At 41.6% G+C, this 13281-nt stretch overlaps 1 long non-coding RNA gene across 1 annotated transcript; it reads left to right on the top strand.

The window, feature by feature from the left end:
- Positions 1 to 84: 84 nt before the first annotated feature.
- LOC114604689 (uncharacterized) lies at positions 85 to 8470 on the top strand. Its single transcript, XR_013394248.1, has 4 exons — positions 85 to 1631; positions 3111 to 3224; positions 6974 to 7358; positions 7954 to 8470. It is a non-coding gene; the product is annotated as an uncharacterized LOC114604689 (long non-coding RNA).
- The last annotated feature ends 4811 nt before the right edge of the window (positions 8471 to 13281 follow it).

Below are 13281 nucleotides of genomic sequence, written 5' to 3'. Positions count from 1 at the left end.
TAGTAAAGCCTGGCCAGCGTCGCCGTCCGATCCTATGGCTTTGCGCGAGCGCGCCCCCCTCCCCAAAGACGCGGCTCTCCTCAGGCTCGCTTCTTGGCGCCAAGATTAGATTTTCCTCTCACACAGACAGTTCTTTCTCTCCCGCCCACCTCAGTCAGTCCCGCCAGCTTGCTCCGTGCTCGCCCGCAGCTTCGGTGGCCGGCGTCAGCTGCCCTTCCCCAGGGCGGGGAGGGCGAGGGGTAAAAAGGAAGCGACTGTGGTGGCAGCTAAGGAGCGAAAGGGCTCGGCCGCAGGCGGAGGACGAGCAGCGTGGCTTAGGCAGCAGCAGCAGCAGCTCCTTCCAGGTCCCTGTGAGGGGAGGGCAGCCGCTCTCGCAGCACCCGAGGGCTGAGCGGACAAGGCGAGACACGCGCGCAGTCTGCGGATGGAAGCGGCGTGGAGCGAGCGGCTTCTAGGTCTGCCACAGCCTCCCAAGGCTGCTGGTTGCAGCTTCTCTTTTCCCTGCTCCTCCTCCTCCCCCTCCTAGCCGGCAAGCTCCAGGCTGCCGCTGGTCTTTGCCGCTTCCCTCATTAACCTCCTCAGGAGGAGCGCTCCCACCAGAACGCCCTTTAGTCGCGGAGGAGGCGAGTTTGCAATTGTTAATGGAGGGGTTTTAGTGCCGTGCCGGCAGGGGTTCTCTCGCGCTCCTCGCTCCCTCACGTGCCTTAAAGGTACACCACTGTTTCACTCCTCGGCTTGGCGCGTAACGCTCGTGAATGGGGCACATAAACCCTCGCCAGGAGCGGACGGGGAGGGGGCACGTGACCGCGGAGCGGGCTCGCTCTCTCTTTTGGCGTGAAGGAGCGCCGCTTGGAGAATGGCAATGAGGGAGGGGGCGGGGCTTCAGAGCCGAGGCCAGCAGGTGTCAATGGAGTCAAGGGGAAAGAGGAACCTGTTCCAAAGGAGCCGGTGGAATGGCAAGGAGAGGGAGAAAAGGAGGTGGGAAGGGGAAGGGATGACTGATACTCGTGCAAACGGGTCGTGGGCAAGAACGGAGAAGCCTCGGTGGTGGAATGGCACCTCTCCTCTTAGAGTAGTGGGGGCGGGGTGGCAGCACTGGCAGGCATCTGGTTTCGTTTAAGACAAGAGGCAGGCATAATGAGGGAACTGATGTAGTAATGGGGTAGACCAGATCATTTAAAAGAGTAAGTAGGCTGACAAAAAAAGATGTATGGGAGGAATGGCAATGGTGATTAAAAGGAAATAGAGTGTAGAACAAGGAGGAAAAAAGGAGCAAGTAGGAAATATTAAGCATAGAATGTCTACAGCTGGTAGGTTGGTTCAAAGACAAGATGGAAGGGGCTATGGAGAAGGGTTGGGGGAAGAGAGCAATGGAGCATACCATGGGGCATTCTGGTGAATGAAAAGGGGGGGGGGCAGCGGAGTGTCATTTCACATAATCATGAAAGAATGCATAACAGGAAGAGATTGTCGAAGGGACATGGGAGTATGGCAATGTGACATATCAGGTATTAAATGGAATTTTGTTGTTTAGTTGTTTAGTCGTGTCCGACTCTTCGTGACCCCATGGACCAGAGCACGCCAGGCACTCCTGTCTTCATTAAATGGAATACTAACTAATTTATACTAAGGTAAGTATGAAAATAGTCAAATATGACTCATGATAACTTCCCTAAGAAGAGGCTGAGTTGTAATACAGTGCCTAGTGCCTGGAATCTGCCTTCCAGGGTTACTGAGAGGAATAACACAACCCTATCCAATTATACTCCCACCATTGACTTTAGCAGGACTTAATCCCAGGTAACCATGGAAGGTGTTGCAGGCTTACTGAACCAGCTTTCTGTAAAAGAGCTCAGTCCTGAAATTTGTGAAGTAATAACAAAGTTCATTTTCCTCACTTTTAAGCAATAATGACCAGCTCTTGGTTATCAAAAACAGCAGTAGCTGCAATCCTGAATGCATTTTACTGGGGAGTAAGCCCCTTTGAAAACAATGGGATTCAGTGTGCATGAGTAAACATACATAGGATTGCATTGTATAACAGTTGCATTATGGCATGAAGTTTCATGGAACAGAGCCTACTGATAGATGCAAGAAATGCAATATTCAGTGGGCAGATAATATATACAACTTTAGAGATATGAAACAGTAGGACCAAAAGTCTGTGAAATGCAAATGTCCAGGAGGTCTGTGACATTTCTGTGCAAATTCTGTGATATTTCTGTGCAAATGTCACTTCTTATCTTGTATACATCTGGGCTTTGCAAAGAGGTATCACAAACCTAGTATTTCCATTTTTTTCTTTGTACCCATATGTATATATTTGCCAAGAAGGCATACCCTCAGAAAGGACACCCAGGACTATTTGAGGCTGGCAGCTCACACTTCAGAAATTAAGCACAAAGAAACTAAAATCAATACATTTCAAAATGTGTTGTATATTAAGAAGGGCTCTAAACACAGTGAACGCATTTTAAATGACTTGATTCAGCTATATGCATATGTGACACAAAACAAACATAATTGGCAATCACCCTCCACACACAGACTTCTCTGGAAAGGCACTCTAAGATAACCTTAAAGAAAAAAAGAGAATAATTACTAGACAAGGACATCCAACGACAGCAACAAAAAGACTTCTATAATATGGCTAATGTTCTTGTCTTCTGTTTCTTTGTTATACTGTAGTGATACGTGTATACCAAAATTGAAACAAAATGTAAAGGTAGGGGGAAATGGGCTTGAAAAAGAGCTATAGTATACACTGAATAGCATATGCTGACTATTTTGTACCCAAATTGTCAAACATGAATTTTAAATTTCTAGCTCTTGTTCCGATCCTCTTCAACCAGGTGTTGCAAGACTTGCGTAAGGGAAAATGAGAAAACTGAAGAAACAGTGCTTGAAGTGAGTAGTCTGGGGGCTGAGTCCTCTGGAGTCACTGCAGAAGACAAAAGTCTTCCAGAATTGCAGTGCCCATTTGTTTGATAGGATTGGCAGAAAAGTGTACTTGGCTTTGGATGGAATTACATAATATGATCACCTTGAGCTTGGGCTTTCATCTCTCTTCTCCAAGAATAAAGGTGGGTTTATCTTCCCTTTTTTTCTAGGAAAGAAGAGGAACAAGGACAAACTGCCTGTGCCTTCTGGCTGAAGTTTTTTTCACAGATTTCGTGGAGAGAGGTATATATTCTGATAGTGATCAACAGGCACATTCTTCAAAGGTAATTTTATGCTCATTTTTACATGTATCTTTTCTTATGAATCCATAAGATTGAACTGTGAGCTTCTTCCTCTTCACATTCCCACTTTCGGGTCACTGTATGGTATTTTCTTTCCAATCTGGAGTTCTGACTGCTAACTGGTATTTGCAAACAAAATTCTAAACCTTGATGGAAAGCGTAAAGTGATCAAACAGGCATTTAGAAACATATAAACAGAAAAGAAAGACAAAATAGACAAATATTTATTTCCTGTGCTAGCATATCTGGAAGGAAAACATCATTATTAAAAGAAAAAAGAAAAACCTGAAACATTACCCTATCCATCACGCACATAGAAAATTTAAGTCCTCCCCCAAAATTATAATGTATAGATTTTTTTTTTTACTATTCTATTACTTTACAAATAAAGGAAACTCAAATTTAAGGGAAGATGTTAATGCAACTAGGCTGTACAACTACTGGCCTGTGATATATAGTTACATATGTAGTTTGTTTGCAAGTTGAAATCAAAGGAGATCTATGGCAGTGAATGCTTTGTCAAGGCTTTATGTTTCCTGCTGCTCATGTGAGCCCCACAACAAACAGGATTTATTTCACTTCTGATTTGCAAAATGTGAAAATTGACCAGGGAACCATTTGCTGGATTTTCAGAGCCACTGAAGCCCAACTGCAGTAGCCTCAGTAAGTCTTACTGAGGCATTTCCTCAGTGCTGGTGCACATCTTTCAGCAACTCAGGAAGAGGGAAAACCCTTACCCTGTTGTTGCTTGAATAAAGATGAAAAAAGAAAGTGAAAAACTGTCCCTATTTTTTCTTGTCTTAAATTATATTACCATTATTTATCAGTTAAGAAGTAAAAAACAAAAACCCTTTGACTTTTTTCCTCAAGTAGACATATACTCAAGATTATTATAGTGCAGGAATGGACATTTTGCTCTCCTAAATGAGATTAGATAAGGAATCACTAGCCCCTGTGGGAGAACATTCAGCACTTTTAGTACAATGTAACTGCAGCCACTTTTGTAACACTTCCAGACCAAAGGGATGGAATGCACAATTCACAAACATTTTTTCACAGCTACATTTTTCTGTTTTTGTGATACACAGATAAACACTTAACAAATGTTCCTATGGATTAATATTAGTTTGGTAGCAACTGCTGCAGCTTTATGAGATGCTGCACGGGCAATGTGAAGAATTATTTTATTCACATAGATTCACATTTCTCAACAGAGTACTAGATGGTTCTCTGCATTAGAACTTTGTAACCACTGTAGTCAAATAATAACAAACTGGAAAAGACAAGTGCATGTTTTCTTCTCCATGATAAAGCACATTCTCAAATACAAAAACACATTTTTTCCAAAGAGCAGATCAATTGTTGGCTTTGTTTTGAAGCATCTATTAAAGAAGGCATTCCAAATGAAAGCAGTTCATGGTCTTAACATCCTTAGAAATCACTTCTCAAAGGTGATTGCTGTACTTGTCAATCCTTGAGGTCACTGCCACCTAAGGACAAAAACTCCTTTGGATTCAGCCAGTTTTCTTCAGGCATGGAGAAGAACAGTAGGTAACAAAAGTGTGTCACATACTTCTTTTTTAAAAACCTATTTATCTTGTTCTAACTGGTTTATTTAAATTAGTGAAATGTTCATCTTTGATGCTAATCCTATTAGACTTCAAGGTAAATTAGAGAAGAAAATGTCAGTGAAGTCTTCAAATTCTTATAATTACTGCTTATTGCATACTAACTTGACACCTGCGTTTCCACATACCTTATGAAAGATACACTGATAAGAAAAAACACAATTATTATATTTGCTGTAAGACAATACAAACACTAGGTTACCTTTTCTACATACAACAAATGACTTTCAGCCAATAAGATAGGAACAAGAATGAACAGCACAATCCAAACCCCTGGTCCACTATGCTGGAAGGAGATTTGGGTGAGGCAAAGTTGTCCCCCTGCTCAGCTCTGTCTGGGTTGCCTTTTTCACCAGCCAGTGGCAAGGAAGCTTCTGTCACCTCAGTACTCAGTACTTTGGACAATGTGCCTGTCCAAACTGCAGGTGGTGGAAGCAGTATATCAAATCAATCTGGTCCCGTTTGCTTCACCGGCCAGAGAGTCAGCAGAGCAAAAACAAAAGACATACCAGCCTTCCCCCAACTGCTGTTAAAATATATTTACCAGAGGCATAAAAGAAGCTGTATAGAGAACCATTTTCCCCTTTAGGGTTGCAACACAATGGAAATTTAATTGGGACTAAGCACCATTGAATGCTGTGGGAATTAATTCCACATAAATAAGTATGGGGTTGGACTGCGTGCAAGAGGCACAGAAGGAAGAAGAAAGGAGAAATGAAAGTGGATAAGGAAGGTTAACTGTTCATGAAACAAACATGGAGCACTTGTAAGATTTTTTAAGGGGAAACTGCATTTGCAAATAGCACTAAGCCGTGTTTTATTTTCACCATGGAACAAATCGAGAGGCATGGAAACATAATAAGAGGCCTGTTAGATCAGGTCAAAGGCCTACCTAGTCTAGCATTCTATTCTCAAAGTAGCCAACCAGATGCCTCTGAGAAGCCCACAAGCAGGACAAGAGCACAACAGTTCTTCTCTACATCAAGTTGCATTTAGAAGCATGGCATCTCCAATACTGGAGGCAGGGTACAGCCATCATGTCTAATAGCTATTGATAGCCTTATACTCCAAGGATCCCCCCCCCTAAATCCCCTTTAAAGCCATCAAAGTTGGTGGCTATTTAGTCCTCTCTTGAAGGAGTAAGTTCCTTATTTTAATTATGTGCTGTATGAAGAAGTAGTTCCTTTAATCTGGCCTACATTTTCCCATGCTCAGCTTCATTGGATGATCCCAAGTTCTACTTTCATGAAAGAGGGACAAACACTCCACTTTTTCTGCAACATGCATACTTTTATGCACCTCTGTGATGTTCTCTCCCCACCCACCTTACTTGCCTTTCCCTCCCTAAACTTAAAAAGCGCAAAATGCTGTAACCTTTTGGGGGTTCCTTCATACATATTTTGATTGCTCTTTTCTTATCCTTTTCCAGCTCCACAATATTCATTCTGAGATGCAACAATGAGAATGGGACACAGTATCCCAAGCATGGTCACACCATAGATTTGTATAGCAGCATTATGATTTCGACAGCTTCATTTCATTTCTATTGCTTCCTCATTAATTGCAACCCCATTAACCTGGAAAATCGTGGGAATTTTGCACTGTTATTTTCCTGCAGTTTGCATGGATCAGAGCATGCAGTAATATTGGGGGTAGTATTCTAACAAAGAGTTCTTTCCTACCATTTTCTTGGGTGACTCATGGGAGAACAGAAGCATGCAGGTGCATAAAGAGGCATGACATGTTCAGTTGTGTACACTAACATGAATGGAATTCAGTGACATAGTGGTATGTCATTAGAAAAAACCACAGTTCCATAATGCAACAATGTGGTATGTCATTTTAGTGGGTGAAACTTAATTGACCTTGATGGCACTTTCCCTGATTTGCAGTATATATCCACTATAAGAGTTTTGACCCTCTTCCTCTTCCTTTTCAACTTTTTACCATTCCCCTCATTTTTGATGAAGTATCATCTTTGGAAGTCAAATGTGATTGTGTTGAATTTCCTTGACAATTGTTCACTTACATGTATGTTGAATTTGACAGCACAGTGGTATTTGAAAGCACTGTTCATTCAACAAAACTTATATCTCACACTAGGTCCTGGACACCGCTATAGAATAAGTCCACTTTGGATTGCTTCCAATACTTTTCACAGCACCGCAAGTATGAAAGGCGAGTTCATTTTGTATTTCAGTCTCCCCACCCCTTCACCCCCCAACTATATCGGCTTGCTCTGGAAATTGGTCCAATATTGTTCATTTTAATCACCCGAAATCCTTACTGAATTCAATGAATTCAACCTCTTTACTCAGGTAAAGCAACTATATATTTTTTTCTCCTGGGAGTGTTGCGAAATTAGGGTTAAAAACACAAAGAGGTGGGAGCAGGTGGCTGGAGCAAAGAAAAATGGAAAAAAATCACAAAGGACCCAAAAGAAAAAGAATAACAGAAGAAAAGATGAAGAGAGTCAAAGCCAGGCTAAGTAAGGATCTGCTGGTTTCAAAATGCTGTGAATTGCTTTATTGAGTTGCTTGTAGTTGCCTCCTTCAATTTTTATTCATTTTTCAGTTCTTCTGTACTTAATAACCATATATTAAAATTCCAACATTAATTATTTTTAAGACTGAAACATCAAATAGAAAGGGTAAAAGAACTCTCTGAAATGTACCTTTATATTAGGTTTCTGTAGACTGAAGCATTTTGTATTTTCTTTTAAAAAAAGCATTTTCTGCACCTGCCTCTATGTTACAATAACCCTTCCCCTTTCTGCTTTGAAAGATTCATGGTTTTTGTAGCCTGCTGCATATTTTGTTAACCAACACTTAAAGCACTCGTTCTCATCCCTATTTACAGTATGATGTCAACATGTTTAAACCTCATACCCTACGAGTGTGTGATTCTATAGAGACATTCCAGGAATGAAGTAATCAAATGTGGTTATATCCCATCTTTATATGAATGGGCTTTTATTACAGAGGCAAATAACCCAAAATTTAGCCACTGTACTGGGTCTAGTATTGAAGCAGGTACAAAGCGCAGATAGCACAGTAAAGTCAGGTATTTTTGTATCCTTGCAGTGTCATTATTTTGATCTGAAGAACCCTGCCACTCACACCTTGCTTATGGTATTTCAGCAACCAGGTAAGGAAGAAATATGTGAAGGAAAAGCAAACCCACCAAACTCAGAAGGAGGTGGTTTTTCTGGAGTAGTCTCTGGACCTAAAGAAGGAAACAGCACTGCCACACTAAAAAAAATACAGGGCTCATGAGAACATCCGAAGAGCCATCAGTTGTCCAGCATCCTGTTCTCACAGTGGTCAGTGACATGTGGCATGCCGACCAGCAGAACCTGAGAGCAAAAATACTCTGCCGCATGTGATTCCCAGCAACTGGTATTCAGAGGCATACTATTTCTGACAGTGGAAGTACAACATAGTCATTGTGGCTAGTAACTGCTGTTGGACAGCCTTGACAATCAAATGTATATGTATTTTATGTCTTATATTTTGTTTTCTATTTTTTATTGTACCTTGTCCAGAGAACAGTGTCTTTAACCATGCTGTATTACTGCTTTGAAAAGAAAGATGATGTTTATGTCAGCCTTGTTGTGGTAGATTGCGGTTGAGGCTTCGCTTAGCAGGGTTTATGTATTGCAAAGGATTAATGGGCAGTCAGTGGGAGAGGTGTATAGTGGAACCACAGAGGTTTCAATCCCAGTGAGGAGAAAGAAATGCCTTTCCTTCTTGAAAAGGCAAAATACCTCGCTACAGGCTTCTCTGCATCTTCTCTTTCACTACACAGTTAATTCTGCTACTGCCTGGCAGTATTGCTACACATATAATTACAGCCATGCTAAAACTGACCTGTAGACTGCCAGCTCTTAGCAATTTATATTGTAACAAAAATTGATCCATTTAATTATTGCTTTCGTTTCTGTGTTTTTATCCAGCTCTTAATATAAAAAACCTTATTTCCATTTCACATGATTGACACCCCAATCTTAAACTTATTCCTGGCTGTCATTTAGCAGGGAATTTTGTTATTATGTTGGCTTATTATTTATGGTCTTCTTCAGGGTTTTTTTTTTTTTAACTATGCAAGAATATGTAAAAGTGTATTTTTAAGAGTCTTTGAAGGATCCTACAAAATTACAACCGTAAAATATTTAAATAATTAAATATATTTTCCAACAGACATTATGTCCTGGTGCCATATCATCCAATCCTGAAATTAATTCTTCATTGGGCTTTAACAGAAAATATCCCGCACTGAAAATAGGGCAGGTAATGCACTTTTTATCAGCATCTTCCCTCTTTAAAATTGGGAGAGCACCATTGCATAAGAAATGCAGAAGGAATGAAAGGGCAGTGATATTTGCTGAAGCTCAGAGTATTTCAGTTCAAACCTTAGTCTTCACAGTAAGCCATTTTTTGGTACCTAAGAGCTAAGGCCAATAGAATACAAGGGCGGGAACATTAATCAACAGTACTTCCTCCCCCAGGAGCTGGTATAACAAAGCTATTTGAGCTTGCTGGTCAGTCACCGCCATGTGTGGCTGATGTGAGTCATAGGACTGAACGGAGCAGGGAAGACCTTGATGGATTCAGCAGCTGGTTGTACCTATATATGGACCCTGTCCATAGTTTGGCATTGCTTGTCCAACATTTTAGTTGAAGAGCTGGACCTTCCCCATATCTATGAAGGTAGGTGTGTATGTGGTTCCATATTGTAGGACTGTAGCCATGGGCATCTGAAGAAAGAAAGCTTAGGTTTACAGACAAATAATGGCTTGCTGTTATGGAGGTTCATAAATTTAGAACTTTTAAAGAACATAGAAAATATATATAATGGACTCTAGAATTCATTTATAAAATCCTAACAATTGCCATCTATTGCACAATAGCCAGAGGCTTTGAATGAATTCAGAGGAATGTTCTAATCTGTATTGCACTGTATTTCACTGGAGAAGTCTGAAATAACTTGCTATAACCCTGAATTTATTTCAGTGTTGTTTTTGTGTGGCTATTTGGTAACCGAAATACATACGGCAGAGTATCACATCTTATCTCCTTCAGATCCCCTGTCAGATATTTTATTTATTTTCTCTTAGAAGCTTAAATTCTCTCCAACAATATTGTCTTAACTTGTGCTGCTCTCTACCTATTTTACCTGAAGTCATAATGCTTCATCTGAGACATCCAAATTTGTTTCTACAGCAACCATTGTGATAAGAGAGAATAGATACTTCAAAAGTGAAGAAAAAGTCATGAAAACCTAACCTGCTAAGCAAATTCCCTACTTCCACACAATAAGAAAAACACAACATATTGAAAAGAGGAGTTGTGACATAAGATTGGATTTCCAGATTTTTTTAACCTCCTGACAAGCTATCAATGCTATTTCCTGATAAAATATTAAAGCCTAATAGTTTGATATATATTTTACGAATCACAGAATCATAGAATCAGAGTTGGAAGAGACCACAAGGGCCATCGAGTCCAACCCCCTGCCAAGCAGGAAACACCATCAGAGCACTCCTGACATATGGTTGTCAAGCCTCTGCTTAAAGACCTCCAAAGACGGAGACTCCACCACACTCCTTGGCAGCAAATTCCACTGTCGAACAGCTCTTACTGTCAGGAAGTTCTTCCTAATGTTTAGGTGGAATCTTCTTTCTTGTAGTTTGGATCCATTGCTCCGTGTCCGCTTCTCTGGAGCAGCAGAAAACAACCTTTCTCCCTCCTCTATGTGACATCCTTTTATATATTTGAACATGGCTATCATATCACCCCTTAACCTCCTCTTCTCCAGGCTAAACATGCCTAGCTCCCTTAGCCGTTCCTCGTAAGGAATCGTTTCCAGGCCTTTGACCATTTGGGTTGCCCTCCTCTGGACACGTTCCAGTTTGTCAGTGTCCTTCTTGAACTGTGGTGCCCAGAACTGGACACAGTACTCCAGGTGAGGTCTGACCAGAGCAGAATACAGTGGCACTATTACTTCCCTTGATCTAGATGCTATACTCCTATTGATGAGGCCCAGAATTGCATTGGCTTTTTAGCTGCCGCGTCACACTGTTGACTCATGTCAAGTTTGTGGTCAACCAAGACTCCTAGATCCTTTTCACATGCACTGCTCTCAAGCCAGGTGTCCCCCATCTTGTATTTGTGCCTCTCATTTTTTTTGCCCAAGTGCAATACTTTACATTTCTCCCTGTTAAAGTTCATCTTGTTTGTTTTGGCCCAGTTCTCTAATCTGTCAAGGTCATTTTGAAGTGTGATCCTGTCCTCTGGGGTATTAGCCACCCCTCCCAGTTTGGTGTCATCTGCAAATTTGATCAGGATGCCCTTGAGTCCATCATCCAAGTCGTTGATAAAGATGTTGAATAAGACCGGGCCCAAGACAGAACCCTGTGGCACCCCACTAGTCACTCTTCTCCAGGATGAAGAAGAACCATTGATGAGCACCCTTTGGGTTCGGTCAGTCAGCCAGTTCCAAATCCACTGAGTGGTAGCATAGTCAAGACCGCATTTTACCAGCTTCTTTACAAGAATATCATGGGGCACCTTGTCAAATGCCTTGCTGAAATCAAGGTAGGCTACATCCACTGCGTTCCCTTCATCTACCAGGCTTGTAATTCTGTCAAAAAACGAGATCAGGTTAGTCTGACATGACTTATTTTTCAGAAATCCATGCTGACTATTGGTGATCACAGCATTCCTTTCTAGATGCTCACAGACTGTTTGCTTAATGATCTGCTCCAGAATCTTCCCTGGTATTGATGTCAGACTGACTGGGCGATAATTATTTGGGTCCTCTCTTTTCCCCTTTTTGAAAATAGGGACAACATTTGCCCTCCTCCAGTCTGCCGGGACTTCGCCTGTTCTCCAGGAATTCTCAAAGATGACTGCCAGTGGTTCTGAAATCACATCTGCCAGTTCTTTTAATACTCTTGGATGCAGTTCATCTGGCCCTGGAGACTTGAATACATCTAGACTAGCCAAGTATTCTTGTACTATCTCCTTAGTTATTCTGGGCTGTGTTTCCTCTGCTGAATCATTTGCTCCAAATTCTTCAGGTCGGGCATTGTTTTCTTTATCGGAGAAGACTGAGGCAAAGAAGGCATTGAGGAGTTCAGCCCTTTCTGTGTCCCCTGTTTGCATTTCACCATCTTCTCCTCTGAGTGACCCCACTGTTTCTTTGTTCTTCCTTTTGCTACGAACATACCCATAAAAGCCTTTTTTGTTGCTTTTAACCTCTCTAGCAAGCCTGAGTTCATTCTGTGCTTTAGCTTTTCTGACTTTGTGTCTACACGTGCTGGCTATTTGTTTGAATTCCTCTTTGGTGGTTTCCCCCCTTTTCCATTTTTTGTACACATCCTTTTTTAATCTTAACTCAGTTAAAAGTTCTTTAGATAGCCACCCTGGCTTCTTTAGGCACCTTCCATGTTTCCGTCTCATTGGTATTGCCTGAAGTTGTGCTTTTACTATCTCCCTCTTAACAAACTCCCAGCCATCATGAACTCCCTTTCCTTTTAGTATTACTGTCCATGGGATCTCACCCAGTACTTCCCTAAGTTTTATGAAGTCGGCTTTCTTAAAGTCAAGAAATTGAGTCCTAGTATGCTTGGCTGCTCCTTTCTGCTGTATAGTAAACTTCAGAAGAGCATGATCACTCGCGCCTAATGATCCTTCCACTTCTACCCCACTAACCAGGTCCTCAACATTGGTTAGGACCAGATCTAAAATGGCTGTTCCTCTTGTTGCTTCTCCCACTTTCTGGACAATGAAGTTGTCTGCAAGGCCAGTGAGGAATCTGTTTGACCTTATGCTCTTGGCTGAGTTTGACATCCAACAAATATCCGGGTAATTGAAGTCCCCCATTACTACTATCTCCCTTCCTTTTGCATGCTTGGCCATCTGTTCCAGGAAGGCATCATCTATGTCCTCCGTTTGGCTTGGGGATCTATAGTAAACTCCCACAATGAGGTCTCTGTTATTCTTCTCTCCCTTAATTCATTCATTGCTGATATTGTCTGTGATCCAGTGGACCATATACTTAATTCCATACATATAGAGCATTATCTGAAGCTTCCCTTTGGAATATAGGTGCCTTCACTGTCCAAGAAGCTGCTCCTAAAATGTGGGTCCACTTTGAGAACAGTATCCAACATGAGGCCAAAAATGTTTACCTTCTCAAAAAACATGTCAGCTGTTGTGCAGATATGAGGAACACCATGGTTAAGACTGCATGTGTATGAAAAGCTATTAGATCTGTGTGGCTGCCCTTTGTGGTGACCCACTGAACTGCAGCTTGTCAGTGAAGAGTGCTGTCCACCCATGCTGACCATTGGATCCTTCTAGGCAGGAAGGAGTATTAAAGAGTTGTTTCTCCAAATTAAATTTGCT

The sequence above is a fragment of the Podarcis muralis genome, chromosome 9 (genome assembly GCF_964188315.1).
Source record: "Podarcis muralis chromosome 9, rPodMur119.hap1.1, whole genome shotgun sequence".
In the NCBI taxonomy this organism is placed as follows: Eukaryota; Metazoa; Chordata; class Lepidosauria; order Squamata; family Lacertidae; genus Podarcis; species Podarcis muralis.
The sequence above is the reverse complement of the archived record's forward strand: the minus strand, read 5'-3'. Positions and strand labels throughout refer to the sequence as shown.